The sequence below is a fragment of the Kogia breviceps genome, chromosome 4 (genome assembly GCF_026419965.1).
Source record: "Kogia breviceps isolate mKogBre1 chromosome 4, mKogBre1 haplotype 1, whole genome shotgun sequence".
Taxonomy (NCBI): Eukaryota; Metazoa; Chordata; class Mammalia; order Artiodactyla; family Physeteridae; genus Kogia; species Kogia breviceps.
In genome coordinates, this window is record NC_081313.1 from 108876940 (window position 1) to 108904230 (window position 27291).

The 27291-nt window shown below is 39.8% G+C and overlaps 2 protein-coding genes across 22 annotated transcripts in view; one reads left to right on the plus strand and one right to left on the minus strand.

The window, feature by feature from the left end:
• Nucleotides 1-2998, plus strand: part of CDC42SE2 (CDC42 small effector 2) — a 205081-nt gene extending 202083 nt beyond the window's left edge. For all 6 annotated transcript variants that reach the window (XM_067031541.1, XM_059061836.2, XM_067031542.1 and 3 more), the window contains one exon: nucleotides 516-2998. The gene's annotated coding sequence lies outside the window, so the exon portion shown is untranslated. The remainder of the gene's footprint in view (nucleotides 1-515) is intronic.
• The window catches only part of RAPGEF6 (Rap guanine nucleotide exchange factor 6), a 249402-nt gene continuing 223178 nt past the window's right edge, over nucleotides 1068-27291 (minus strand). For 12 of the 16 annotated variants that reach the window (XM_067031533.1, XM_067031538.1, XM_067031531.1 and 9 more), the window contains 4 exons: nucleotides 18599-18728; nucleotides 18341-18509; nucleotides 3468-3535; nucleotides 1068-1968 (listed from right to left, as the gene is read on the minus strand). The gene's annotated coding sequence lies outside the window, so the exon portion shown is untranslated. Of the gene's footprint in view, nucleotides 1969-3467; nucleotides 3536-12851; nucleotides 13022-16242; nucleotides 16294-18340; nucleotides 18510-18598; nucleotides 18729-19678; nucleotides 19801-21460; nucleotides 21502-27291 lie in introns of those variants that run through there. The other 4 variants (XM_067031525.1, XM_067031526.1, XM_067031524.1 and 1 more) reach the window with 4 other exon arrangements.

The window sequence follows — 27291 nt, forward strand, 5'->3', positions numbered from 1 at the left end:
ACATAGACAGCTTTAGTTCAATCTTGGGGTTAAAAAATAAATATCTTGTTCTTATTTTTAAAAAATTGTGAACTTACTAGAAAAGGTAAAAATACTTTAGTTGGCCAAGTGATGACCTTAGGCAGTCACTGCATTTTGAATACTAGTTTCAGGTGGTTGTTTTCCTTATGAGAAACTTTAAATGCTTTAAGACCTTGTTTTGGGGGAGGCTTCAACTGAGATTGTAGTGGCAAAATGTCTCTTATGTGTCCTTTAAACATGAGTGAAGTTACTGAGTATTGCTACTGCACGAAATCCCATGTGCAGTGAAGTAATTTTATATTTAATACCATTATGGATAAACCTTGCATTATAACGTTTTCAAATTAAAAGGACAACTATTGAGAGGCATGAACCCCTAAAGGGTAAAGGTCATTTGCATTATTCTTTGGTTTTATAGGTCACTGAATTTCTATGTTTTGTTTCCACTGTTGTTTATTGTGATTGCTTTTCTTTCCTTTTCAATTGCAAAAAAGTGTGATGGCGTCTTGTTCACCCTATTGTGATTACTCCAGTGACACGTTACTATTCTGCTCTGAAGAAACTTGTCAGAAGAATCCTGCATTTCCTTCAGCTGGCATGCATGCCTTTGGACTCATGGACAGAGTTCTTTGGATTGTGGCTTAATGATTGATTTTTATGAATATGGATCTGATTTTAGCATGATCTTTTTTTGTGAATGCTAGCACTGTTTTGCATTTTTTCCCACATTTTTATCAATTTCTTCTTTCCACCTCCAACCCCTCTGCCTTATGATTTTATTGGTAAGCAAAGAACTGCTATTTTAATTTGTCACCATTTATGTATATTTTGGAAGGTATGAGACCCATAAGCACAATGATCATTGTGCTTTTCATTCGAAACTTCAGCAGAGTAGTATCTGCATGCTTTATGAAGTTGCTTGTATGGGAGCCCATGGGATGCCAGAAATGAACATTTCCTTGCTGCCACGGGCTGATGATACTGCTGCTATGAGAGAAAGGTTAGCTGTGGCACCAAGTCACATCAGTTTCACAAAAAAAAGGCAATTTGTAGCTTATTTTAGAAGTATGACTTTTATTTAGAGTTATAATAAAAGAAAAGCTTGCATTCATAAGGCATTCATTCTGTTGTAAATGTTCAATATATTTATTTGAGAGCAAGGGCCTGGGATTGTAAACAGGTATGGTTATGTATCTGTGTGTGTGGTAATACCCTCATTGGGTCTGACTCTGAGCATCATGATCTTAGTAGCTGTTCATTTCTTTGTGTGCTCATTCTGTTTTCACTTGTCTATGTTTAATATTATGGTATCCAGTTTCTTCTAGTAGCAGTTTGTTGAGCTTTTGGCCTGTATTCCTAACTGCGGATTTCAGTCATTGGCCTCTCCATCTTCCACATATTTTGGCACCGTGGAAGTTGCCCAGAGCAACAGTTGACCTGGCTGTGTTGTTGCCTGTGAAAACAACCTGCATGGTGACTTATTAAGGTATTGGTGAGAAACCTTTGGCTCAGGTTCCAAAATACATTTATTCTTCACAAATTGTATTTCTGTAAATGCTTCTCCTTCCCCATAAGGGTGTAGTGCTAAGCCAATTAGTGGTTTGTTTTTTCATGAAAATGTTTAAATTATAATGTCCAGTTCAGCTCTATGTAAGTTACATTTGGTAGGAATAACAGTTAATGTAGGAAATGAGGCTTAATTGAAAACTGACTTAGAAAGCTATAAGGAATTAGGTAATTGCATAAAGGAAGAGAGATCATTTCTCTTCACCTTAGTCACAAGTTCTTGTGAAACAAACTAAATATTGGGTTTATATAGGCAAAACATGGAAGCATTTCTTCCCTCAGTTCTTTTGGATTTAATTTACCCAGTACAGCAGGCACTAGAATACTCAGTCCTTATATTTCTGCAATTTTGAGTCTTCATAGGTGTCAGTCCCAGAGACTCTGTCAAGGAAAAAAACATTTATGCTTTATGCTTAGCAGTCAAAATAGGCATTTTGCAGTTTAATAACTTCTGAACTTGAATTCATTTGATGTCATTAATTGTGTTGATACTGCATTCTGGATTTTACCTGAGTACCACTGTCATTCTGTTCAGACAGGGCACTGCAGTGTGCAAGCTCTTTAAGGGATAGTTTTTTTTTTTTTTTGGCCTTGTCAGTGCTACTAAGTCTATTTCTATTCTGACTTTGACTTTAAAAATTGGAACAATACAGGGAGGCATGGTCCCTTTTCCCCAAGGACGAGTACTCTAGTGGGCACTGGAGCATGTCTCCATGGTAAGCCAAAGGCTGCACTCTTCAGCCTCTAACTGTTCTGCAGCTGCCACTGACTTGACAGGCACAAGTAGCCACACTGTGTGCAAGAACACATGCCCAGGAAAGTGCCACTAATTATTTAAGAAATAAGAAAATTACCAACAATTCTTGGACACAGATTTTTTTAGGGAGTTAGCAGGTCCCCACCTGGGTTTGTAAATCTTGGGAGGTCATTTGCTCCCCATAATAATGTGTGAAAATTGAAGCTAACTAAATGATTGATTGACTGTTAATACTCTGCTGAAATACATGCTAACAACTGTTAACTAATGACATGCATTCTGGAAAAAAGAGGTGCTTGATGTAGGCCTGAAGTGGTGCCAGTGAGCATAGTTTGGAAATGTCAATTGTGGTAACTGGGTTCAGCATTTCCAATGCAGCATTATCAGTGGGCCTTTAAAGATACTTTGTGAGTATATATTAGCTTTCACTTTTGTTATTAAATTATAGCAGTTCTATTATAGAGAGCAAGTTTGCCTTGATTTTGTTTAAAATGACTTCTGCTCAGCACCCAGGAGATGAAATTGACATATTTTTATAATATAAGCATACTTTTTTTGTACATTGTGTTCATTCTTGAATAAAGTAAGTTCAGTGTTGGCTTGTAGATAATAAAAAGAATTTGATTTTGTTTCAATAAATGTTTTTCAATCCTGCTTTGGTTAATTCCTTTCTTAGATTTTGAGTTATGTAACTATGTTTTGAAAGTTTCTAAACTTGTAATGTCACCTTATAATTTAATAAATGCCTAGACAGAATGAACCTAAAAAGTCCTACTTCCAAACATTTAAAAGTAGGAAGAAACTAAAAATATAAATAGCCCCAGTTTTAACAAAGGTATCCAATCCTACTCAATTTTCCATGCTGAAGCAGTTTGTCCTCACACTGTGTATGTAGGATTTAAATAAGTAAAGAAAAGTAAGAATTCTGTTCCTCAGTCATAAAATATGTGAATGTATGGGCAGTTTGCTCCTAAAGTAATTAATAGGACATCATTGGTTCCCATCAGGGGCAGTTGTGTTCCCCAGGGAACATTTGAAAATGTCTGGAGATAGATATTTTTGGTGTCTGTCACAGTGCCACAGCTGGGAAACACTGATTTAGAACAAAGATCTATGTACTCACCAGATCCTGTTTGTTAGAGAATAGGTCAGTTAGGTTTGGCTGTGTCATGAGAATTGCCACACAGTATTCTAAAAGAGAAAAATTAATGAGAAAAGTATCAGGAAACAATTTCTCAAAAAGTTTCAATAGCCTTTGCCCTCAGCTCATGGTCAAAGGCTCTAAAGGGAAATTGGGTTAAGATGAAAGTATGTGAAGAAACTCATGTTGTATATTAATTAGGAGCTCTATTTCGAGTATATGTTTTTAAAGGCTATGCATAAAATGCACAAAAAAGTAGGACAAATCTATAAAAAAAAGTGTCAGAGACATAGACTGGAATTTGCTAAAATTGTGGAAATGCAAAAGTCTACAAAATTCATATATATACCCTGTGCTTAAAAGATACTTTTAACAGACTAGTAAAGCAATTGAAATTTTTACCTTCAGCTTACTACTGTCTTCCATCTAGACTGGTCCAACAAGAGAACTTAAACCATTAAATGACTCATGTTAATCTTTTAATATTTTAGCACCTAAACTTTGAGTATTCAGGATGTTTCTGAGATGTGGGTTTTTTTTTTTTGTTTTTTAAACGCTTTTAACAGATACAAGCAACCTCTGGGCTCCTTTTGACCCTACCCTTATCCTCTCAATTTCATCATCTTGATAGTGTTCTAGCTGATCTGCCTTTGATGTTCAAAAGAAAAAAAAGATGAGTAAGAAGATCCAAATGTTTGATCTGGGACTTCACAATTACTACAAGAGAAAGGATGATTTTAGTCTCACTGAAAGATAAAGAGCAAGGGAGGAGAAAAAAGTGTCAATTCTAACCCCAAATTTTCTCCTCTGTAAATCCAAGCTCCAGAGTTGTTAACAACTAGAGCTTTTACTCCTCACTAAACCTCCTCAGTTCACCAGCTTTAGATAGGTGAATACACTGAACTCCTAGGCACTGCTTTTTACTTTTCTTTTTGCTCCTTTACAGCAGCAAGTAAGACTTCTTTCAAAATCTTCAGAGCTTGACCTAGTTAGTTACCTTTTTATTTTTTTTATTTTTGGCTGTGTTGGGCCTTCATTGCTGGGCACAGGCTTTCTCTAGTTGCAGTGAGCAGGGGCTACTTTTCGTTGCAGTGCACAGGCCTCTTATCACAGTGGCTTCTCTTATTGCAGAGCATGGGCTTTAGGTGCACAGGCTTCAGCAGTTGTAGCATGCAGTCTCAGTAGTTGTAGCTCACGGGCTCTAGAGCACAGGCTCAGTAGTTGTGGCACACAGCCTTAGCTGCTCTGCAGCATGTGGGATCTTCCTGGACCAGGACTCAAACCTGTGTCCCCTGCATTGGCAGGCGGATTGTTAACCACTGCACCACCAGGGAAGCCCCTAGTTACCTTTTTCTTAATGTTCCTAATTGAAGCCGTCTAAACACATCCATCTTTTAAAAATCTGCGTGCCAGAAATCTCTGGCATTCCTATACACTAATGATGAAATATCTTAAAGTGAAATTAAGAAAACACTCCCATTTACCACTGCAACAACAAAAATAAAGTATCTAGGAATAAACCTACCTAAGGAGACAAAAGACCTGTATGCAGAAAATTATAAGACACTGATGAAAGAAATTAAAGATGATACAAATAGATGGAGAGATATACCATATTCTTGGCTTGGAAGAATCAACACTGTGAAAATGACTCTACTACCCAAAGCTCTCTACAGATTCAATGCAATCCCTATCAAACTACCACTGGCATTTTTCACAGAACTAGAACAAAAAATTTCACAATTTGTATGGAAACGCAAAAGACCCCGAATAGCCAAAGCAATCTTGAGAACGAAAAACGGAGCAGGAGGAATCTGGTTCCCTGACTTCAGACTACTCTACAAAGCTACAGTAATCAAGACAGTATGGTACTGGCACAAAACCAGAAATATAGATCAATGGAACAGGATAGAAAGCCTAGAGATTAACCCACGCACATATGGTCACCTTATCTTTGATAAAAGAGGGAAGAATATACAGTGGAGAAAAGACAGCCTCTTCAGTAAGTGGTGCTGGGAAAACTGGACAGCTACATGTAAAAGAATGAAATTAGAACACTCCCTAACACCATACACAAAAATAAACTCCAAATGGATTAAAGACCTAAATGTAAGGGCAGACACTATCAAACTCTTAGAGGAAAACATAGGCAGAACACTCTATGACATAAATCCTAGAGAAATGGAAACAAAAACAAACAAATGGGACCTAATGAAACTTAAAAGCTTTTGCACAGCAAAAGATAAACAAGACCAAAAGACAGCCCTCAGAATGGGAGAAAATATTTGCAAATGAAGCAACTGACAAAAGGATTAATGTCCAAAATTTACAAGCAGCTCGTGCAGCTCAATATCAAAAAAACAGCCCAATCCCAAAATGGGCAGAAAGCCTAAATTGACATTTCTCCAAAGAAGATATACAGATTGCCAACAAACACATGAAAGAATGCTCAACATCATTAATCATTAGAGAAATGCACATCAAAACTACAATGAGATATCATCTCACACCCGTCAGAATGGCCATCATCAAAACTAGAAACAATAAATGCTGGAAAGGGTGTGGAGAAAAGGGAACCCTCTTGCACTGCTGGTGGGAATGTAAACTGATACAGCCACTATGGAGAACAGTATGGAGGTTCCTTAAAAAACTAAAAATAGAACTACCATACGACCCAGCAATCCCACTACTGGGCATATACCCTGAGAAAACCATAATTCAAAAAGAGTCAGGTACCACAGTGTTCATTGCAGCTCTATTTACAATAGCCAGGACATGGAAGCAACCTAAGTGTCCACTGACAGATGAATGGATAAAGAAAATGTGGCACATATATACAATGGAATATTACTCAGCCATAAAAAGAAACGAAATTGAGTTATTTGTAGTGAGGTGCATGGATCTAGAGTCTGTCATACAGAGTGAAGTAAGTCAGAAAGAGAAAAACAAATACCGTATGCTAACACATATATATGGAATCTAAGGGAAAAAAAGGTCATGAAGAACCTAGGGGCAAGACAGGAATAAAGACACAGACCTACTAGAGAATGAGCTTGAGGATATGGGGAGGGGGAAGGGTAAGCTGGGACAAAGTGAGAGAGTGGCATGGACATATATACACTACCAAACTTAAAACAGATAGCTAGTGGGAAGCAGCTGCACAGCACAGGGAGATCAGCTTGGTGCTTTGTGACCACCTAGAGGGGTGGGATAGGGAGGGAGATGCAAGAGGGAAGAGATGTGGGAATATATGTATAGCTGATTCACTTTGTTATAAAGCAGAAACTAACACACCATTGTAAAGCAATTATACTCCAATAAAGATGTTAAAAAAAAAATATGTGTGCCTTTCAAATGTCTGAGCTGACTGAATCCTTTACCCTAGACCCTAGCTCTGTGCTTTGAGCTCCCCAGGACCCATCCATCTCTGATGAGGTGCATGGACCAACAATGGCTGCAGCATGTTCAGTCAGGCAGTGTCAGGAAACATTGTTTTTAAAGCAAACCAGAAACAACACCCCAAATATTTTACTTCTCAGAAATAGTGAAAAGAAGCTTAGTCTGTTAGGGATGTTATGACAAAATACCCCAGATTTGGGTGGCTTATAAACAACAGAAAGTTACTTCTCACAGTTTTGGAGGCTTAAAGTTTGAGATCAGGGTGCCAGCAACAGTCAGGTGAGGGCCCTCTGCCAGATGCAGATTTTTTCATATCTTCACCTGGTGGGAGTGCTGGGGAGCTCTCTGGAATCTCCTGTATCAAGCACTAATCCCATTCTTGAGCTACACCCTTGTGACTGAAGCACTTCCCAAAGGCTGCACCTTGTAATACCATCACCTTTGGGAGTTAGAATTTCAACATGAACTCCAGGGGCACACTACCATTCAGAACATAGCACAAAAGGTACAGGGAGCGAGTGGCTGTAGACATCCTAAATTTGAGGGGAAAAGTGGGAATATAAACACAAGGGGCTCAACAACTCAAAGTGGGATACATCCAAAGAGGCCCACACCAAGATTTAATCAAACCATCAAAAGTCAAAGACAATCTTAAAAGCACCAAGAGGAAAAGCAATACAAAAATCCTCAACAAAATAATAGCAAACAGAATTCAACAGCACATTAAAAGAATTACACATGATGACAAAAGGATTACACATGATGACCAAGTGGGATTTATTCCAGGAGTGCAAGATTTTGGCTCAATATAATAAAGCCAATCAATGTAATATACCACATTTGCAGAGTGACAGTGAATAAAAACCCATTTGATCATCTCAGTGTGACAAAACTCAATACCTTTTTACAATCAAAACACTCAACAACCTAGGAATAGAAGGAAACAAACAAAATGAAGACCAGATATGAAAAGTCCACAGGTGGTATTCATACTCAATGATGAAAGACTGAAAGCTCTTCTTTAAGATCAGGAACAAGACACAGATGTCTGCTTTCACCACTTTGACTGAACAAAATAACTGGAAGTCCTAGCCAGAGCAGTTAAACAAGAAAAGGAATTAAAAGGCAGTTACCTTGCTTCATACACAACATGATCTGATATGTAGAAAGCCCTAAAGATTACAGCTCACACACACACCTGTTAGAACAAATAAATTAACAAAGTGGCAAGATACAACATCAACACACAAAAATCAGCTGTTTTTGTACACTAACAATGAACAATCCAAAAAGGAAATTAAGAAAATATTCCATTTACAATAGAATCAAGAAGAATAAAACACTTAGGAATAAATTTAACCAAGGACGCAAAAGACTTTTGTGCTGAAAACTACAGAACAGTAGTGAAAGAAATTAAAGAAGATACAAATAAAAGACATCCTCTGTTTATGGATTGAAAGACTTAATGCTGTTAAGATGTCAGTAGTATCCAAAATGATCTACAGATTTACTGTGCTCTATCAAAGCCCCAGTGGCATTTTTTTTCAGAAATAGAAAAAAAGTCCAACCTAACATTCATATGGAATCTCAAGGGACCCTGAAGAGTCAAAATAATGTTGAAAAAGAAAAAGTTGGAGGTACCACACTTGATTTTAAAACAATATAAATCTATAGTAATTAAAACAGTGTAGTACTGTCATAAAGAGACATATAGACACTAAAATAGGAAGCCCAGAAATAAACTTTCTGGTCAAATGACTTTCAACAAGGATGCTAAGACCACTCAATGGATTAAAGCCAGTCTTTTCAACAAACGGTGCTGGGAAAATTGGATATACACATAGAAAAGAATAAAGATGAACCATGTCACAGTATGTTTAGGCTACTACAACAAAATACCACAGACTGGATATCTTATAAACAACAGAAATTTATTTCTTATAATTCTGGAGGCTGGGAAGTTGAAGATCAAGGTGCCAGCATGGTTGCCTTCTGGTGAAGGCCCTACTTCCTAGCTCACAGCCAGTTCCACCTTGCTGTGTCCTCACATGGTGCAAGAGGCAAGGGATATCTCTGGAGCCTCTTTTATAAGAGCACCACTTCCATTCAGGGCAGAGCCTCCATGACTTAACCACTTTCCAAAGGCCAGCCTACTAACACCATCACATAGGGGCATTAGGATTTCAACATACCAATATTGGGGGGACACAGGCATTCTGACTAGCAGACCATTACCTTAAATGATATACAAAAATGGGATCAAAGACATAAACATAAGACCTAAAACTATGAAACTCTTAGAAGAAAACAGGGGAAAAGTTCATGACAGTGCATATGGCAATCAAAGCACAGGCAACAAAAGTAAATACAGAAAAACTGGACTGCTTCAAAATTAAAAAACTTGTGTGCATCAAAAAAATACAATCAACAGAATAAAAAGGAAACCTACAGAATGGGAGAACATTATTTACAAATCCTATATCTGATAAAGGGTTATATCCAGCATATACAAAGAACTCCTACCATTCAATTACAGAGAACAAACAGCTCAATTAAAAAGTAGGCAAAGGACTTGAATAGACATTTCTCCAAAGAAGATAGACAAATGGCCAATAAGCACATAAAAAGATGCTTAACATCACTAATCATGAGGGAAATGGAAATCAAAACCATAATGATAACATCTCATAATAAGATGGCTTTGGTAAAAACAAAAACAAAAGAAAGTAATGTGTTAGGATATGGAGAAATTGGAACCCTGTGCATGTTGGTGGGAATGTAAAATGGTGCAAATGCCATGGGAAACTATGGAGGGTCCTCAAAAAATTGAAAATACTACCATATGATCTTACTTTCAGGTATATATTGAAAAGAATTGAGAGCAGAGTTTCAAAGAGATATTTGTACACTCATGATTATAGCAACATTATTCACAACAGTCAAGATGCAGAGGTAACTCAAGTGTTCATCGACAGCTGAATGGAAAAATAAAATGTGGTATATACTTAATGGAATATTATTCAGCCTTAAAAAAGAAATTCTGACACATCCAACAATGTGAATGAATTTTGAGGATGTGATGCTGAGATAGGCTGGGACCTGGGATCCTCTACTGGAGTGCTTGCACCTGGACAAACATCTCCTTGAGCAGTAGGATACCAAGAAACTATAAGTGACTAAAAATAACTGCATGCACCAGCAGCTGGGGGGCATCATGACCACTATACGAGTTTTGTGGGGAGGCAGCAATGAGCGAGTCCGCCATTTTGGGGGGGTGCCGGGAGCAAAAGCAGGGTACTGCACATGATCCCTGCACACAGCACCACCAAGGGGAACAGACCACCTAAGCTCTGCCTCCTGCCCAACCCATGGACCTGCCCGTTACCCCATTTAAGGACCCAAGCATTTCCTCCTGGGGAGCAGGCAAGGATGTCTGTTTCTTGCTTTGACTCCCTTGTGCTGCAGTGTGAGCCCCAGTAATGCCTTGCCTGAAATTCTCTGGCCTCTTATGAATGTCTGTTGATTAAGGGCCTGGGTTGGTAACAATTCCACTTCTATGAGGTGTATCGGGTAGTCAAATTCTTAGAAAGTCAAAGAACAGATTAGGTGAACTTGATCAAAGGCAACAGCAGAGTGGGAAAATAAAGAGAAAGGAAACATTAAGCAAAGTATGACATTTACATTCTAATCAAGTGTCCAGTGAGAACTGCCTCCAAGTAGACTTGGACATACAGCCGAGAAATGCAAATCAACCACCTGACATCCTTTTCTCTATTCCTCCTAAGTGCAAACTTGGGATAAACTGAGACCACTTGTGCCCAACATGCTGTGCCACCAGAAATGATGCTTTCAGGATTGACATATTATTAAAAAGGTTCATGGGAACATGACCATCACAAGAACCAAAGACCCCAAAAGAGGCCATGACAGCAACTGCCCAATACCTCAGGACTAAGGGGCATTTGTTCCTGTAGGCACCAGGAGTTCCATGCAGGCTGTAAAAGCCATTACACACAAGGTCTTTGCTAGATGCCACTAATAAAGTGATGCCTAATGCTTTATACAGAGCACCCTCACTGTGCCTGGCACATAGCAGGGACTTAAGGGATAAACGCACCATGCAGATCTATGGAAAAAACATTTGATGTTTTCCATTGAAGCCTCATACCACACACGGGATCGGACATAGATGTTGACCTAGTGTCCCATGTGAAAAACACCATGTGCAAAAAAACCTCTGTGACGTGGACGTGGGCCTTTCCTAGCGTGCTGGCACTAAGGAAGGGGAGACCCCAGTGCAGCCCAGCCAGTTACTCTAGGAAATCAGTGAGTGGCAAACACAATATGTTCTAGGATTAGACAGACCTTCTTGACTTCATTTTAGAATGCAGGCTGTGCTTTCTCTTCCCTGATTCTGGCACCCTCCTTTCTCTGCTCAGTAGTGGGGACTTCTGTGGAGAGATCTCTCCTGCCTCGCAGTCTCTGCAGCTCTCAGGTACAATGAACAACCAGAGAACAGCAGGTATGTCAGTCTAGCTCAACGACACCCTTGGTGGTTCATAAAATGAAGGACTTACAAGGACTGTACAGAGAAAATCAGCAGCATAGGATTCTGGTGAAATAGGTGGTAAAAATACTAACAAAAGTATGATCTCTATTTTCTTTCCAATTATAAGAAACACAGAAGGTGGAACTTCCAGTACAGGTTCAATTATTGGCTTATTCATTAGACTTTGGTTCCAGATTGCCAAAACACTGCAGGCCTTGACTCATGGGAGGGAGGAGGGCCTGGCTGTGGGGCTACGTGAGAAGATGGGACACCGAGGGAGAAGGTGAGGAGACATTTAGTAAACACCAGTCACCTGCTAGGCGTGGGCTTGGCTCATTCTCAAAACCATCCTATTTAATAAAAGCTTTTACTCTCCCAATGTCATAGATGATGGGACAGATGATTAGAGAGGATAAATAACCTGCTCAAGGTCAAATAGCCAATAACTGGGCATAGTAGTCTTACAGTTTATGATGAATGCCATGGGGTCATACAGGAGCTGGCCTTGACCTACATGCTAGGAATTCCAAGGAATGCCTCACACTGGCCCACGTGCAGTCACGTACACACATGTGTATGAGGCGACTTGCAGTCCCAACCAAACCCCATGGATTGGGAAAGGAATAGTTGCCTTTAAAAAGGGAATGGGGCAATTCCCTGGTGGCGCAGTGGTTAAGAATCTGCCTGCCAATGCAGGGGACATGGGTTTGAGCCCTGGTCCGGGAAGATCCCACATGCCGTGGAGCAGCTAAGCCCATGTGCCCCAACTACTGAGCCCACGTGCCCCGCAACAAGAGAATCCACTGCGGTGAGAAGCCCGCGCACCGCGATGAAGAGTAGCCCCCCGCGGGCGGCAACTAGAGAAAGCCCATGCACCAACGAAGACCAAACGCAGCCAAATATAAAATATAAAATAAATAAATAAATTTATTTTAAAAAATAAGTAAAAAATAAGGGAACGAGGAGTTGTTTTAAGACAAGGAAAGGCAGGAAGGCTTGTAGGGCAAAATGCAGGAGTGGGGTTAAGAACAGGGGTTAAGTGCACATCCTTCAGCTGCTTGCCAGTGCCTATCTCAAAGGAGACGAGGTTTACAGATGAGAAGACAGACAAAGGGCAGAAAAGAGAGGATTCTAAGCCACTTTGCTGGACTTCCACCCTCCTCCGCTGTCACCTGAATGAAGAGAGAATACCTGGCTCTGAAGCCTCAAACCTTCTGCTCCTCAGAAGCCCAGACCCAACACTGCATTCCAGACCCTGGAGACCTGGGAAGACGCCATACTCTTTAAACCAAAAGGTGCCGGCAGGACAGGGTTCAGGATGACCCAACACAAGATATTTTTTAAATTGGAAAATTAAAAATACTGAAAAAATAAGCAGTAACCCAGAATGCCAGAAACAGCCTAGCAGCAGAACCTACCCTGAGGTCCAGGCTGCAGTGGGCTTGTGGGCTTTGGGGAGGCCAGAAGCCAGAAAGGAGGTTCAGTGTTCAGCTCCAAGCAGTGAGTCCACACAGGATTCCCAACCTCCTGCCGGGTCTCCAGCAGATCTCCAGACCACAACCCAACACCTGTCCCCTGCATGCGCTTCCTGGAACAGAAAGAGTTCTTTGGTCCATCTTGTTTATTACTCTGCCTCTCAAAGGAAGCCATGAGCTCAAATAGGATTTAAATATCTAACCTTGGTGATGATAGAACAATAGCTGCTTTCAAGTTTGTTAGCTCCTCAGCATGATGCAGCCCCAGGGTTGTAGTGAAATAAGTGCTTGACAAGCTGGAGCTAAAACCTAAGGGTAAATTTCCCTGTGAGTTTTTGCCCTTGGTGCAAATCTCCGTGCTGACTAGCAACTTGATCTCTAGTGCCCTAGGGGGTTTTATGGATGAGACACAGGAGGGGAGAGCATTTGGAGTTTGGGTTTATTAGGTATGTGCAACTGCCCTCAACATACTTCTGGTCTCAAAGGAGTTGAAACCCTCTATTACTGCCTATGAATTTCCCTCTCCCTCTCTAGCTGCAGCCACCACAACTATTTCATTTGTTAATCTTTCTTGGGTTAGATTTTTGCGGGGCATTTAAAAAAAACTGTGGTAAAATACACAAACAGAAATTTACCATTGTAACCATTTTTGAGTGCACATTTCATTAGTGTTACATACATTTACATTATTGTGCAACCAACTTCCAGAACATTTTCATCTTGCAAAACACCGAACTCCCCATTTTTCTCTCCCCAGCCTTTGGCAATAACAGTTCTATTTTCTGTGTCTATGTATGTGACTACTCTAGACACCTCACACAAGCAGAATCATAGCAGTATTTGCCTTTTTGTTACTGGCTTATTTCACTTAACATCTGTTTTCAAGGTTCATCTATGTTGTAGCATGTATCAGAATTTCCTTCCTTTTTAAAGTTGGATACTATTCCATTTACATATATACCACATTTATGTATTTATCCATCCATGAACATTTGGGTTGCTTTCACTTCTTGGCTATTGTGAATAATGCATGAGTGTACAAATCTTTCTTTGAGATTCTGCTCTCAATTCTTTTAGAGGTTGTATTGTTATCAGCTTTTCAGGAACCTCCATACTGTTTTCCATCGGGGATGGAACCATTTTACATTCCCATCAAGAGTGCACAGGGTTCCAGTCTCTCCACATCCTTCTCAACACTTGTAATTTTCTAGTTTTCGTTTTTGCTTTTTTTTTTTTTTTTGAGCATAGCCATCTTAATGGACGAGAGGTATATTGTAGTTTTTTGCATTTCCTTCTTAAGTAGTGATGTTGAGCATCTTTTCATGTATTTACTGGCCATTTTTCTCTCTTCTTTGAAAAATTTCTATTCAAGTCCTTTGCGCATTTTAAAATTGTGGGTTTTCATTTTGTTGTTGTTGAACAAGATATCTTTTATTTAACAACTTTAAATCTTTTGGAAGTATTACATATTTCTAATATTATACATATTTCAAGTATGAAAATATAAAATACTCTGTTCTCATTACTGTAGAATGGACTTTGAGGCTCTCTTAATGACAATATTGTCATTATAAACAAATTTGGAAATCAAAATTTAGAGAGAATGAGTATCTTGTCCAGCATTTGTTCAGTGATAACCCTCAGCGATCCCTGAGCTGCAGCCTGTTGCTGCCTCCAACTGCTTTGTGAGTTCTCTGCCTTTTAGAGTTTTCAGGTTCCTCCCCTCTCAGGTCGTCTTAATCACATTCTTATCTCTATGAATATGCTTCCCTCAAGTTTTCCACTCACAGTTTTAAGTTCTGACTTTTAAGTTCTGCTTTAGTTTAGGGAACAAGAAAGCTGAGTCTCATTAACATGTCAAGAACATAACTTTAATGTATTTTCTACATGGAATCATTTTGGTTTTGGAGTATCTTGATTATATTTAGAATAGTTGAGGTTGTCCGATAAATGACAATGAGATAAAGGAGGTGTTGGCCAGCCAAGACTATATTAGGCACAGAAATGAAATTCTAGAAAAGGAGATGAGATGAAGAATCAGGGTAAAAAACTATTGAGGTATGAAGAGGGAAAAGAGGGAGGGAGGGAGGGAGAGAAAGGTAGTGATAATACAGCTCATAATCACTGAGAAAACTTCTAGGGGGCTCGGCATTGCCAGAGGACTGTGCTTGCATTAACTCATTTCATCCTCATAGCCTATGGGATAGGTTATTGTTGTTAACCTGATTTGAGGATGAGAGAACTAGGGCACAGGGAATATACACAGCCTCCCTAAGGTCATACAGCTAACAAATGATATATTAGTTATCTTTTGCTATACAGTAAATTACCACAAATTCAGCAGCTTAAACTAGCACAGTTTCAGTGCATCAGGAGTCCGAAATTCAGTGGGTCAGCTTGGCTGGGTAGTCAAGGTGTCAACTGGGCTGTGCTTGAATCTGGAGGCTTAACTAGGGAAAAAGCCACTTAAGCTCATTCAGGTTGTTGGCAGAATTCATTAACTTGTAGAACTGAGGGCTCCAGCTTCTTGCAGACTGTTGGCTGAAGGGGTATCTGCATCTCCATGTTCATTGCAGCATTACTGACAAAACTGCCAAGATCTGAAAACAACCTAAGTGTCCGTCGACAGATGAACTCATAAAAACTATGGGGCATGTGCACATGCACATACATTTCCTGCACGCACACACAGGGTAATATTATTCAACCTTACAAAAGAAAAAAAATCTGCTATTTGTGACAACATGCATGAACCTTATGCTGAGTGAAATCAAGCATAGAAAAATATTGCATGATCTCACTTATATGTGGAATCTTGTGGTTGCCAGGGTTTGAGGGGGTGGGGGGAAGAGAGGAGATGTTGGTTAAAGGGTACAAAGATTCAGTTATGTGGAATGAGTAAGTTCTGGAGTGGTATTGTATACCATGGTGACTATAGTTAGTTAATACTGTATTGTATACTTGAAATTTGCTAAAAGAGTTGATCTTAAGTGTTCTCACCACACACATAAATTGTAACTATGTGAGGTGATTGATATGTTAATTAGCTTAATTGTGGTAATCATTTCACAATGTATACATGTATCAAATCATCACATTGTATAGTGTACACTATACACTAAATGTTTATGACCCCCGCCCCCAATTCTGTATGGTGAAATCCTAATCTCTGGAGGTGATATTAAAAGGTAGGGCCTTTGGAGGTGATTAGGTCATGAGGGTGAAGCCCTCATGAATGGGATTAGTCTCCTTATAAAAGTGGCCCCAGAGAGATCCCTCACCCCTTCTGTTCTGTGAGGACACACCATTTATGAACCAGGAAAAAAGTTCTCACCAGACACCAAGCCTGCCAGCATCTTGATCTTGGACTTCTAAGCCTTCAGAACTGTGACAAAGAAATTTCTGTTGTTTATAAGCCACCCAGTCTATGGCATTTTGTTACACCAGCCCAAATGGACTAAGACATACATCTAAAATATACACAGGGACTTCCCTGGTGGTCCAGTGGTTAAGACTCCGCCTTCCAATGCAGGGGACACAGGTTCGATCCCTGGTCGGGGAACTAAGATCTCACAAGCCACGGTGCAACTAAGCCCCATGCGCTCTAGAGCCCGTGCACCACAACTAGAGAGCCTGCGTGCTGCAGTTAATGAGCCTGCATGCTCTGGAGCCTGGGTGCCGCAATTAGAGAGCCCGCGCACCACAACTAGAGAGCCCCACAACTAGAGAGAAGCCCGCGTGCCGCAACTATTGAGCCCACACGTTCTGGAGCCCGCGTGCAGCGACTACTGAGTCTGCACACTTTGGAGCACACACACCACAACTACAGAGAAGCCACACGCCACAATGAAGAGCCGGCATGCCGCAGCTAAGACCTGATGCAGCCAAATAAATAAACAAATATTCTTTAAAAATGTAGTCACTGCTTGAGATAACCTCTGTACACATCTGGTTGAGAAAGAAAGGGGATTAAATAAATAAATAAAAAAAAATAAAACATACACAATTTTTATTTACCAAGTATATAACTCAGTAAAGCAAGAGAGGGACTTCCCTGGTGGCACAGTGGTTAAGAATCTGCCTGCCAATGCAGGGGACATGGGTTCAAGCCCTGGTCCAGGAAGATCCCACATGCCACGGAGCAACTAAGCCTGTGTGCCGCAACTACTGAGCCTGAGCTCTAGAGCCCATGAGCCACAACTATTGAGCCCGCGTGCCACAACTACTGAAGCATGCGCACCTAGATACCATGCTCCTCAACAAGAGAAGCCACCGTGATGAGAAGCCCGTGCACCGCAATCAAGAATAGCCCCTGCTTGCGGCAACTAGAGAAAGCCCGCACGCAGCAACGAAGACCCAATGCAGCCAAATTAATTAATTAATTAAAAAAATAAAGAGAAAAAAATAAACAAAAAATACTTAAAACACTTAAAAATAAACCTTATATGAGAAATATGAAAGCCCTTAAACACACAACAATAAAACAGTGAGAGCAACAGAAAATCGAAATAAAGGGAGGCATATACTGGGTTCACAGATAGGGAAACTAAATTTTATGAAGGTGTTAATTTTCTTCAAGTTGGTAAGAAAATCCCATTCAAAACCACAATTGTTTGTGTGTGCGTGTGTGTTTGTATGTGTCCATATAAATTGATAAGCTGGTTGTAAAACTCATTTGGAAATACAATGATACAAGAATAGTTAACATGTTTTTGAAAAAGAACAGTGTCAACAAACTTTCTCTACCAGATTATTAGTATGTATTATAATAAGAGAGTAATTAAGACAATGTGGTATTGGGGAATGGAAGAACAAATAGGCTGATAAAAGAGAACACAAACCCTAGATACACTTATATACATATGGACACTTGGTATCACTGAAGTGCAGTGGAAAAAGGACTTATCTTTTCAATAAATGGTGCAGGAAACAATCTGTAGATCTCAGAATAAAACCTGACATCTACCTCACACTATACACAAAAACCTATTCCATATATACTTCAGAGCTAAATTTAAAAGGCAAAACATCCAAGTAACTAAAAGATAACACAAATATGTTGTTGTATAGAACGACTTCTTAAATAGTTCACAAAGCACTAACCATAAAGGAAAAGAATAAATTTCTCTAGTTCAAAATTAAGAACTTCCCTTCATCAAGAGACACCACTAAGACTATGACAAAGCAAACCAGGAGAGAGAATATCTGCCATAGATATAACAGATGAAGGAGTCATATCTAGAATATATAAAGAATACTAATTGATAAGAAAAAATACACTCAAAAACATTTCATAACGGTGCAAATTCAATGGCTCATACAAATCTGAAAAGCTCAACCCCGTTAATAATAAGGGAAATGAAAACGAAAACCACAGAAAAACACCATTACATACCCACCAAAATGGTCAAAGTTACGAAAATCAAAAATACCTAGTAGTCAGAAAGGATGAGCAGCTGCCAGGAGTCTTTGGAGTATGTTGTTCAGTGTAGACTGTAGAAGTTTAATTGGCTTTAATTGGCTTTTATATATATTACCTGCTTTCCATTCCTGTTCAGAGTTGGGCCATTTGTATTTTCTGGAAGATTTCCTTTGGGAGCCCTGGAAAAAAACACCACTCATCAAGTATTCCAAATCCTATGTCCAGATGTACAAACACTGTATTAGGAAATAGCTGTAACCACACTAACCATTATCATCTGAAGATTATCCAAATGGAATTTGTCTAAAATTCCATATTTTCTGTTTGGAAATGCTTCCATTTCATTACCTCTGTGAAGGAGGAGTCTTCTGAAATATTTCACTATCCTGCAGACATATCTGGAAAGATCATTAAGAAATTACATTGTTCTTTTTTGTTTTTGTTTTTGAGGAATTACATCATTTAGCAAGAAATCTGATGAAGGTGAGCTTGCAAAAGAAACTAAAAAAATATATGTACACACACATACATTTTCTTTATCCATTCACCCATCAATGGACACTTAGCTTGTTTGCATATCTTGCTACTGTGAATAATGCTGCAATGAACACGACAGGGCAGGTAACTCTTTGAAAAAATGATTTCTTTTCTGTTGGATATATACCCAGAGATGGGGTTGCTGGGTCATATAACAGTTCTATTTTTAATTTTCTGAGGAACTTCCATACTGTTTTCCATAATTGTAAACTTGAAATGTGTTAAGAGAGTACATCTTAAGTGTTCTCACTACAAAAAAAGGTAACTACCTGAGATGATGAGTGCATTGACTGTGATTATCATTTCACAATGTGTATGTATATAAAACTACCACAGTATAAACTTTAACAACTCACATTGCACAACCTAAAATAAATTAAAAAAAAAAAAAAAAGGGGACTTCCCTGGTGGCTGAGTGGCTAAGAATCCGCCTGCCAATGCAGGGGACATGGGTTTGATCCCTGGTCCAGGAAGATCCCACGTCACGGAGCAACTAAGCCCATGCGCCACAACTACTGAGCCTGTGCTCTAGAACCCACAAGCCACTACTGAGCCTGCGTGCCACAACTATTGAGGCCGCATGCCTAGAGCCTGTGCTCCGCAACAAGAAAAGCCACTGCAATGAGATGCCCGCACACTGCAATGAAGAATAGCCCCCGCTTGCTGCAACTAGAGAAAGCCCGCGTACAGCAATGAAGACCCAACGTGACCAAAAATATATAACTTATTTTATTTATATATATATATGACAGTAGGTCTTGCTCTCACCTTTTTTAAAGACAAAGATCCTGAGGCAGAGTCAAGACGGCAGTGCGGGAAGATGCGAAGTTAGTGTCTCTTCACAACTAGGGAAACTGCTGGCCACTGGTGGGGGACTCTGATGCCCAAGGAGATGGGAGGAACCCCAAAGTGAACTGGTAGGATGTGGGGAGACTGAAAGGGGAGGAGAAGAGGAGGCCATACAGGATCAGTGCTCCTGAGGCCAGGAGATCAGGAGAGGCAGGTGGGAGGGACTTTCCGGGAAGAGTGGGAGACGAGTGGAGGGTAGTCGCCTGGCCCACTTGGACCAGGGAGCCTGCTGAGCTCCCAGGCTGGTACCCCCACTCCAAATCCCCCTCCAGGATGCGTGGGTCCTGGGGTCATAGACGGAGGCCAGGGAGATCAGGTGAGGCAGGTGGGAGGAGCCATCCAGAGGAGCGGGAGAGGAGCAGAGGGCAATTGCCCTGACCACTTGGGCTCCAGGAGCCTGCTGAGCTCCCAGCCTGGTCCCCTGCCCTTCAAGGCTCCCCTTCCCCACCCCACCCGGCTGCACTGGTCCTGGGGGCATAGGAGGGAGGCTGGGAGATCAGGAGAAACAGGTGGGAGGAGGCCTCCCAGACCTGAGGAGCAGGAGAGGAGAAGAGGGCATTTGCCTCACCCACTCGAGCCCAGGAAGCCTGCTGGGCTCCCAAGTGAAGTCCCCTGCCCTCTGAGACCAAGGGTGGTGGGCATATCTGGGCCCCTTCTGTTCCTGGACCCTAAGCCCCACCCCCCAGAGCCCCCAAAGCCTTTTCCAGCCCTGTGGGTCCTGAGCATTGGCCCCACCCACTGCCCAAACCTCACCCTTACTTAGGCCCCGCCCTCCACAGCCAAGGCCTTTCCTCCCTGCTTTTTTTTTCTTCACCCTCCTCTTTTTTTTTTACTGTTGTGGTACTGATGTACCTTCCAGTTGTTGATTCATCTATATTTTTATTTTTATACTCTTTCTAACATATCTGTTAGTTTCCTAGTCTAGTTTTATTTTTTGCTTTTTATTTATTTATTTATTTTTTGCTGCCCCACGTGGCTTGCAGGATCTTGGGTCACGAGCTGGGATTGGGCTGAAGCTCCTGCAGTAGGAGTTCTGAGTCCAAACCACTGGAGTAACAGAGAACCTCAGACCCCAGGGACTATTCATCAGAGTGAAGACTCACGGAGTTCCTCATCTCAGCACCAATACCCAGCTCTACCGAATAACCTACTAACTCCAGTGTTGGAAGCCTCGGGCCAAACAATCAGTAAGACAGGAATACAACCCCACTCATAAAGGAAAAAAAATAAAAAGAGATGGCAAAAAAAAATATGTCACAGATGAAGGAGCAAGGTAAAAACCTACAAACCTACAAGACCAAATAAATGAAGAGGAAATAGGCAATCTACCTGAAAAAGAATTCAGAGTAATGATAGTAAAGATGATCCAGAATCTTGGAAATAGAATGGAGGCATGGAATGAAAAAATATGAGAAATGTTTAACAAAGATCTAGAAGAACTAATAAAGTACAAACAAACAGAGATGAACACAATAACTGAAATGAAAAATACACTAGAAGGAATCAATAACAGAATAACTGTGGCAGAAGAATGAATGAGTGAGCTGGAAGACAAAATGGTAGGAATAATTGCTGAGGAGCAAAGAACTGAAGACAATCTCAGAGACCTCTGGGACAACACTAAACGCACCAACATTCGAATTATAGGGGTCTCAGAAGAAGAAGAAATAAAGAAAGGGTCTGAAAAAATACTTAAAGAGATTATAGTCGAAAACTTCTCTAACATGGGAAAGGAAATAGTCACCTGAGTCCAGGAAGCACAGAGAGCCCCATACAGGATAAACCCTAGGAAAAACAAACCAAGACACATATTAATCAAACACACAAAAATTAAAGTCAAAGAAAATATTAAAAGCAGCAAGGGAAAAACAAAAAATAACATACAAAGGAATCCCAATAAGATTATCAGCTGATTTTTCAGTGGAAATTCTTCAGAAGGGAGTGTCAGCATATACTTAATGTGATGAAAGACAAAAACCTACAACCAAGATTACCCAGCAAGGATCTCATTCAGATTCAATGGAGAAATCAAAAGCTTTTCAAACAAGCAAAAGCTAAGAGAATTCAGCACCACCAAACCAGCTTTACAACAAATGCTAAAGAAACTTCTCTAAGCAGGAAACACAAGAGAAGAAAAAGACACACAAAAACAAACCCAAAACAATTAAGAAAATGGTAATATGAACATACATATCGATAATCACCTTGAATGTAAATGGATTAAATGTCCCAACCAAAAGACACAGACTGGCTGAATGGATACAAAAACAAGACCCATATATATGCTGTCTACAGGAGACCCCACTTCAGACCTAGGGACACATACAGACTGAAAGTGAAGGGATGGAAAAAGATATTCCATGCAAATAGAAATCAAAAGAAAGCTGGAGTAGCAATACTCATATCAGATAGACTTTAAAATAAAGATTGTTACAAGAGATAAGGAGGGATACTACATAATGATCAAAGGATCAATCCAAGAAAAAGATACAACAATTATAAATGTTTATGCACCCAACATAGGAGCACCTCAATAACAAGGCAAATGCTAACAACCATGAAAGGAGAAACTGACAATAACACAATTATATAGGGGATTTTAACACCCCACTTACACCAACAGACAGATCATCCAAACAAAATAAATAAGGAAACACAAGCTTTAAATGACTCAACAGACCAGATAGATTTAATTGATATTTATAGACCATTCCATCCCCAAATGGCAGAATACACTTTCTTCTCAAGGGCACACGGAACATTCTCCAGGATAGATTACATCTTGGGTCAAATCAAGATGTATACATCAAGCCTCGATTGATTACAAATCAAGCTTCAGAAAATTTAAGAAAATTTAAATCGCATCAAGCATCTTTACTGAGCACAACACTATGAGACTGGAAATCAATTACAGGAAAAAAAACTGTAAAAAAACACAAATACATGGAGGCTAAACAGTGCACTACTAAATAAGCAAGAGATCACTAAAGAAATCAAAGAAGAAATTTAAAAACACATAGAAACAAATGACAATGAAAACACGACGACCCAAAACCTACGAGATGCAGCAAAAACAATTCTAAGAATGAAGTTCACAGCAATTCAATGTCACCTCAAGAAACAAGAAAAATCTCAAATAAACAATGTAACCTTACACTTAAAACAACTAGAGAAAGAAGAGCAAAGAAAACCCAAAGTCAGTAGAAGGAAAGAAATCATAAAGACCAGAGCAGAAATGAATGAAATAGGAATGAGGAAAACAATAGCAAAGGTCAATAAAATTAAAAGCTGTTTCTTTGAGAAGATCAACAAAATTGATAAACCCTTACCCAGACTCACCAAGAAAAAAAGGGAGAGGATGCTAATCAATAAAATTAGAAATGAAAAAGGAGAAATCACAACTGACACTGCAGAAATACAAAGGATTATAAGAGCCTACTACAAACACTGTATGCCAATAAAATGGACAGCCATGAAGAAATGGACAAATTCTTGGAAAGGTACAATTTTCTAAGACTGAACCAGGAAGAATTAGAAAATATAAACAGACCTATCACAAGTAATGAAATTGAAACCGTAATTAAAAATCTTCCAACAAACAAAAGTCCAGGACCAGATGAATTGACAGGCAATTCGCCTGTCATCAACATCAAACATTTAGAGAGGAGCTAACACTGATCCTTCTCAAACTCCTCCAAAAAATTGCAGAGGGAGAAACACTCCCAAATTCACTCTTTGAAGCCACCGTCACCCTGATACCAAAACCAGAAAACGGTATCAAAAAAGAAAATTATAGACCAATATCACTGATGAACATAGATGCAAAAATCCTGAACAAAACACTAGCAATCAGAATCCAACAGCACATTAAAACGATCATACACCATGATCAAGTGGGATTTATCCCAGGGATGCAAGGATTCTTCAATATATGCAAATCAATCAATATGATACACCACATTAACAAATTAAGGAATAAAATCCATATGATCATCTCAACAGATGCAGAAAAAGCTTTTGACAAAATTCAGAACCAATTTATGATAAAAACTCTCCAGAAAATGGGAATAGAGGGAACCTACCTCAACATAATAAACGCATATATGACAAAACCACAGCAAGCATCATACTCAATGGTGAAAAACTGAAAGCATTTCCACTAAGATCAGGAACAAGACAAGGATGTCCACTCTCACCACTCTTAGTCAACATAGTTTTGGAAGTCCTAGCCACGGCAATCAGAGAAGAAAAATAAATAAAAGGAATACAAATTGGAAAGAAGAAGTAAAACTGTCACTGTTTGCTGAGGACAGGATACTATACGTAGAAAATCCTAAAGATGCCACCAGAAAACCACTAGAACTAATCAATGAATTTGGTACAGCTGCAGGATACAAAATTAATGCACAGAAATCTCTGCCATTCCTATACACCAACAACGAAAAATCAGAAAGAGAAATTAAGGAAACACTCCCATTTACCACTGTAACAAAAAGAATTAAATACCTAGGAAAAAACCTGCCTAAGGAGGCGAAAGACTTGTACTCGAAATATACCATGTTCTTGGATTGGAAGAATCAATATTGTGAAAATGACTATACTACCCAAAGCAATCTACAGATTCCATGCAATCCCTATCAAACTACCAATGGCATTCTTCACAGAATTAGTAAAAAACAACAACAACAACAACAACAACAAACCCTTACAATTCGTATGGAAACACAGAAGACCCAGAATAGCCAAAGCAACCTTGAGAAAGAAAACTGGAGTTGGAGGAATCAGGCTCCCCGACTTCAAACTGTACCACAAAGCTACAGTAATCAAGACAGTATGGTACTGGCACAAAAACAGAAATATAGTAATGAGCAATGGTATAGGATAGAATGCCCAGAGATAAACCCACACATATATGGGCACCTAATTTACGACAAAGGAGGCAAGAACATACAATGAAGAAGAGAGCCTCTTCAATAAGTAGTGCTGGGAAAACTGGACAGCTACATGTAAAAGAATGAAATTAGAACACTACTGAACACGATACACAAAAATAAACTCCAAATGGATAAAGAACTTAAATGTAAGATCAGACACTAAAAAACGTTTAGAGGAAAACATAGGAAAAACACTCTTTGACATAAACCACAGCAAGATCTTTTTTGACCCACCTCCTAGAGTAATGGAAATAAAAAACAAAATAAACATAATGGGACCTAACTGCACAGCAAAGGAAACCATAAACAAGATGAAAAGACAATCCTCAGAATGGGAGAAAATATCTGCAAACAAAGCAACCAACAAAGGATTAATCTCCAAAATATACAAGCAGCTCATGCAGCTCAATATCAAAAAAACAACCCAATCCAAAAATGGGCAGAAGCTGTAAATAAACATGTCTCCGAAAAAGATATACAGATGGCCAACAAACACATGAAAGAATCTCAACATCACTAATCATTAGAGAAATGCAAATCAAAACTACAGTGAGGTATCACCTCACACCAGTCAGAATGGCTATCATCAAAAAAATCTACAAACAATAAATACTGGAGAGGGTGTGGAGAAAAGGGAACCCTCTTGCACTGTTGGTGGGAATGTAAATTGGTACAACCACTATGGACAACAGTATGGAGGTTCCTTAAAAAACTAAAAATAGAAATACCTTATGACCCAGCCATCCCACTGCTGGGCATATACCCTGAGAAAACCATAATTCAAAAAGAGACATGTACCATAATGTTCACTGCAGCACTATTTACAATACCAAGACACAGAACCAACCTAAATGTCCATCAACAGATTAATGGATAAAGACCATAAAAAGAAACGAAATTGAGTTATTCGTAGTGAGGTGGATGGACCTAGAGTCTGTTGTAGAGTGAAGTCAGAAAGACAAAAACGTATCTGTATGCTAACACATATATATGGAATCTTTAAAAAAAAAATGGTACTGATGAACCTAGGTGCAGGGCAAGAATAAAGAGGCAGACATAGAGAATGGACTTGAGGACATGGGGTGGGAGGGGAATTCTGGGGCAAAGTGAGAGAAGTGTTGACATATATACACTAAAGAATGTAAAATAGTTGGCTGGTGGGAAGCAGCAGCATAGCACAGGGAGGTCGGCTCAGTGCTTTGCGATGACCTAGAGAGGTGGGGTAGGGAGGATGGGCTCAAGAGGGAGGGCATATGAAGACACGTGTATGCATATGGCTGATTCACTTTCTTGTGCAACAGAAACTAACACAGTATTGTGAAGCAATTATACTCCACAAAAGATTTTAAAAAACAAACAAGCAGGGCTTCCCTGGTGGCGCAGTGGTTGAGAGCCCACCTGCCGATGCAGGGGATACGAGTTCATGCCCCAGTCCGGGAAGATCCCACATGCCGCGGAGCGGCTGGGCCCGTGAGCCATGGCCACTGAGCCTGTGCTCCGCAACGGGAGAGGCCACAACAGTGAGAGGCTCGCGTACCACACACACACAAAAAACACCAAAAACAAAAAAAACAAACAAACAAAAAACCAAACAAAAAGAAAGATCCCAGGAGGAGTCACACTGTAGCGTGGCACCATCTGGTGGTTCCAAGTGCATTTTTAAACGACAGCTTCCCCCAAATTTAGCCCTGTTCTTGTTTCTTCCAAAAGATAGCTTTTGACGTTTGATCATCTGCCACCACACTCCAAATAGAAGGCAGCACGGTTAACACTTCCCTCATCATCAAATCCAAACTTATGTAGAGGTTCTTAATAATGAGATTAGGCACCTTTTCATGTTTATTGGACAGTTTCCCCTCTTTTATGAAGTGCTTCTTTAATTATTTTACCCACTTTTCTACTGGGTGCTCTTTTTCCTTTTTTAAAAAAAAAATTATTTATTTTATTTATTTTTGGGTGCGTTGGGTCTTTGTTGCTGCATGCGGGCTTTCTCTAGTTGCAGCAAGTGCGGGCTATGCTTTGTGGCAATGCACAGGCTTCTTACTGCAGTGGCTTCTCTTGTTGCAGAGCATGGGCTCTAGGCGCGCGGGCTTCAGTAGTTGTAGCACGCGGACTCAGTAGTTGTGGTCTCTAGAGCACAGGTTCAGTAGTTGTGGCGCACGGGCTTAGATGCTCCTCGGCATGTGGGATCTTCCCAGACCGGGGCTTGAACCCGTGTCCCCTGCGTTGGCAGGCGGATTCTTAACCACTGCGCCACCAGGGAAGCCCCGGGTGCTCTTTTTCTTTTGATGGAAAGAAGTACTTTGTATATTCTTGATGCCTGTGCTTTGAAACGTATATAAATTACAATATATTTTACAACTCTGTGGCCTTTTGTTCTTTTAAACTGTATTTTTTGGATAAACATGTTTTTAATTTTAAGACAGTTGAATATACCACTCATTTCCTTTATTTTTAGTGTTTTCTTATGAGGATCTTATTTAACAAATCCCCACTATTGCTGAGATTTTGTTATATAGTATTATTACTTCTATAAAATTCTGGTATAACATAGATAAGGCCATCCAGGACAAGTTTTCTTTATGGAAACATTTTTAAATGACAGACTCAACTTCTTTAACAGTTATAAAACAATTAAATT